Below are 4,952 nucleotides of genomic sequence, written 5' to 3' on the forward strand. Positions count from 1 at the left end.
TTGAAGAACCCTTTTTGGTTCCAGGTAGAACCCTTTTGGGTCCATCTAGGACCCTTTCCACAATTGTGTTCTACATGGAACCAAAAAGTGTTCTGCTATGGGAACAGGAGAAGAACGTTTTGGAAGCCTTTTTTCTAAGGGCATAGGCATCCATTGCATGCAACAGTTAACAAGAAACTCCCTCCCTTCCATTCAATCTACTCTGTGTGGCGCTTGACTGAGCTGTCCTGGAAGCAGAGGGTTTGTGGTTGTAGCTACCTCCCTCAGTCTCACCGAAAAACAAATATTATTCCATTTTTTTCCCTTCTTTTCCCCTCCTCACTACACTGCCACCACCGCTCAGTAAAGAGCTTGAGGTGAATCTGACCATTATGATATAACAATGGGCTCGTGTCCACACACACACCACACTCTCCCCATGTGCCCTGCAAACTAATCCAAGACTTGGATCTATTTGTAAAGTAATAAAACTCTACTGTACATACTTTCTTCTCACACTTAACCACAGGAGCTTGGTGGCACCTTAATTGGGGAGCACGGGCTCGTTGTAATGACTGGAGCAGAATTAGTAGAATGGTTTCCATGTCTTTGATGACATTGCATTTGCTCTGTTCTAACCATTATTATGAGCCATCCTCCCCTAACCAGCCTCCGCTGCACTTAACCATCATAAGGCAGTGTTACCCAATCCATTCCTGATGGACCCTGTGGGTGCAACAACAACAAAGAAATCTGTCCCCCAAAAATGTGCACACCCTTGGGGTCCCACAGGAATGGAAGACTTCTGCCCACCAGACAACACCATAATGCTCAGTACCATTTAACTCTGTCCCTCCTCAGCTCATGAAGTCAGTGACCGAGTCCTGTCCTGACATCACCCATATCTACAGCATCGGGAAGAGCCACATGGGCCTCAAGATGTACATCATGGAGATCTCCGACAGCCCTGGAAAGCATGAGCTTGGTAAGTAGATATAGACCTACTCCAGTTTATGAAGTTTTATCTTAAGGCAATACTACATAACGTATCTACAGTACCACTGCTATAGTACTTTGTACTGTATGCTCTCAGAGACTGGAGTTAACCCTTGTCTACACTGACAGGTCTAAAGTGTTGAATCGGTCTGCCAGTACTGGCAACCGCTAATACCCCTTACCTACAGTACTTATAATGGAAGAGAGAGAGCCAGGAATGCCGCAGCATAGACGGAGAGCTGGTTAGCCTGCACACTGGAATAGAGAGGAAAACCCTATTATATAGAGGGTGACTAGTCTTCTTAATATGTCAACACTGGAAATTCTTGGCCTGTTTTGTACAGAGTAAAAAGCTTTCAATGGTTGTTGACTGTAAATATTTGTTTATCTCCAACTCTCTTGGCAGAGATTAAGCCAGACTGTAGTTTAACTTGTTGAATCTAGGGGTCTTTTTTTTATTTTTGGAAAAATAACGTTCCCAAAGTAAACTGGCTATTTTTCAGTAGAACCGATTGGAATAATTTTACACGAGAATCACTCTGGGAGCCATCAGGTGACCAGTTGCGCAATTTAGCTGCTTACGGGTATTCTTCAACATAAATGCGTAAAACTACGTCACAATGCTGTAGACACCTTGGGGAATACGGAGAAAAAGTAATCTGGTTGATAGCCCATTCGCTGCTCAATAGGGAAGCATTGGAACGCAGCGCTTTCAAAACATGAGGCACTTCCGGATTGGATTTTTCTCAGGCTTTTCCCCTGCAATATCAGTTCTGTTATACTCACAGACAATATTTTTACAGTTTTGGAAACTTTAGAGTGTTTTCTACCCTAAACTGTCAATGATATGCATATTCTAGCATCTTGTCCTGACAAAATATTCTGTTTACTACGGGAACGTTATTTTTCCAACAATGAAAATACTGCCACCTAGTCACAAAAGGTTAATGAAGCTAGCAAATAGTAGCTAGCAGGCACATTGAGCAGCCAGGCCACAATCAGCTTATCAAGTCACTGGTGAGTGGAGACGTGTGTGCTTCGTTGCTGTTTAGTTTTATACAACTTTCTCATTCTCTATTATCAGAGTGTGAGTCTGTCTGGCAGTGTTTCAAAACAACTGTCACGGGAGACACAAGATGCTCACAAATGGGTTATGGAATATTGACAAGATGCAGTTTGGATACAAGTTCACTCTGATCGTATCAATTCTAATCTTGCCGAAAAAAAGTGGCAGACTCGAGTGATTGACACTATAAAAAACATCAGCAAGTGGCCACTCCATAAAGGGCTTAGGGCCAAGGGTTATTCCAACATAACATTGGGGACGTGTTGTTTTATGTAAACAAGTCGGAGGCGCTGCGTAAAGGGCAGATCTGCTGTCTGGAGATTCTGGCTGCTATCTAGCACCTAAAAGGGTTCTTTGGCTGCCCCCATGGGATAACCATTTGGAGAACCCTGCCATAACTCTCCTGTGACGATCTGAAGGATCGGGTTACTGTGGATCCACTCTACAGTGTGCTCTCTCTCGTAGAGTGGGAGAGCAGGAAGTTTGCTGTTTTATGGGCGGTCATAAAATACGCTGCCTCTATGCTCTGTTGTGTTCGAGATTGGAATGTAAACTGTGGAACACAGAGTGACGCTTGGACATAAAAAGTTTGAATAATTAAACAATATTTATATTTTTGGGAAAGTGGGAATGGTCCGTGGACAATTAAGGGACAGTCATGTCGAGTGTGTTTCATTTGATGATCTCATGAAGATCAGGAAACGCACATAACTGTATCTCTAAAAGTGTACATTTCCCAGCTGTCAGGTTTACATATAAATATTGTGAAACATATGTGATTAAACATGACACTCTTTGTGAAAAGATGTAATGTGAACCTTCTAAATGAGAGTATGGATTTTCATATAACGTTTAACTAGTCAGTGACCACACCCCCGTGAGTCCAAACATCCCATTAGGCATCATAGAACCGCCCCTTCTTCCACAGAGTATAAAACCACTTCCTACAAAATGTACATTAAGTCAGAGAACGCCGGGATGGATTCCCCACATTGGAATTGCTACAATTCTATAGGCCATCAGAACAGAAAATATGGAGATGACACTACCTGTTGAAATGCTTAGGCACTACAACTCTACCAAAGGATAGGACCATACAGCGCGGAGCATTGGCTACACAGCTGGAAATGGTTAAATACACCATACATTTTCGAATGAGCAGTTGTTCATGTAAGGCAGTAGCAATATCTATGAGTGTAGTTATCAGCTATGAGTTTCCCGCTCTTGAGCGGTCCACATCCCCTTTCCTTTGTACCAAGCCGTCATATCGGTTTCGTCCGCTGGGGACTTTGTCTTTGTATCATGTAGTAACCCTTGTATAACTAATTGTGTGTGTGATTATGTATTTCTGTGATTATTTAGTTAGTTAGTAAATAAATAATTAAGCGAATTTGTAGATTGCTGATTCATCATTTAGGCTAGGGTTCATGCAGATATCCAAGGGTTTGTGACATTCAGTAATGAGAACTGATGAGGTACAATACATTAATGAGAATTAATTACTGATAAGACATGAAAATATCTGAAGAGTCAATTCGGGAAATAGAGACTCTATAAACATTTTCCAGTGGTGCCCCGACTTCCTAGTCAATTAAAGTTTACATGATTATTTTAATCACGTTATAATAATTACACATAGAGAATTGATTTGATAAAATAACAGTTTTCACATTTAATGACAGTCACAGACACGACAACCCTTTTTGGTTCTAGATAGAACCCTTTTGGTTCCAGGTAGAAAGAAGAACCCTGTTGGGTTCCGTGTAGAACCCTTTTCACAGAGGGTTCTACATGGAATCCAAAAGTGTTCAACCTGGAACCTAAAAGGGTCCTCTTATGGGGACACCGCAAGAACCCTTTTGGAACCCTTTTCTCTAAGAGTGTATGATTGGATAGAGTGCACGGAGCTGATAAAGAGCAGAGCAATCACCACAGCTTCTTCTCTCGTGTTAGTGTGTAACTGTGGAGCTGTCCACTGTAACAGTGGAGTTGTCCTGTGATAAGTTCCCTCATGCCAGTGAGCTGCCCATCAAGTGGGAGAACAACAAAGAGTCTTTACCGGTCTACATGGAGCAGGTTTGTCCATCAATAGTATCTAGTGCAGGTAAACACAACACGATGGTGTTGTTGATCCTAACTCTATATTTTTGCTTTGTATTGAAGGTCCATAGAGGACGCAAGGGTGTAATCAGAGACAAATACACAGAGTCTGTCATTGAGGATGCTATAATAGAACGTGGATGCCATAGAACACCATATTAGATCAGATGGGCTCCCTCCCTCCTCACATGCAAAAAATGTTATGTCAGTAAATGATACAAGAAAACTTATAAATTATGCTGTCATATTGCCCCTAGATGGCACTACAGGAATATGTTATGAAATTAGTAGGCCAAAGAAGCCAACCACTTACCAGTAGCCATTTTGTGTCCTGCCCCTACTGTAGTACCTGACGGGGAATACTGGCGCCTGCTGAACCCGGGTGAGTACGAGGTCACGGTGAGTACCGAGGGCTATAACACTTCCACACATACCTGCCGTGTGATGTACAACCACTACCCCACCATCTGTGACTTCCGCCTCACAAACCCCCCCAAGAAGAGGCTGAAGGAGATCCCATCCAAGGGAGGCAAGCTCCCCAAAGCCCTGCAGCGGAGGCTGCAACAACTGCGTCTGCGCAAACTGCGTGCCAGCACTAAGGCCATCAACCAGCGGTGGCTAGCAGGAAGGCACAGGGATCGTGATTTTGAACAATCACAGTCCACTTTGTCTGGAGGGTTGTTGTATTTCATTGGCTCTTGTTAGGGCACTTTCTGGTTTAAGTCAGTTTGGGTGTTTGGAAGTCTTTACAACATGTGGGCAGGCAAAAAAATATATGTTTTGGGAGAGCAATGGTAAAATACATTGTACG

The sequence above is a fragment of the Oncorhynchus keta genome, chromosome 4, assembly GCF_023373465.1.
Source record: "Oncorhynchus keta strain PuntledgeMale-10-30-2019 chromosome 4, Oket_V2, whole genome shotgun sequence".
NCBI lineage: Eukaryota > Metazoa > Chordata > Actinopteri > Salmoniformes > Salmonidae > Oncorhynchus > Oncorhynchus keta.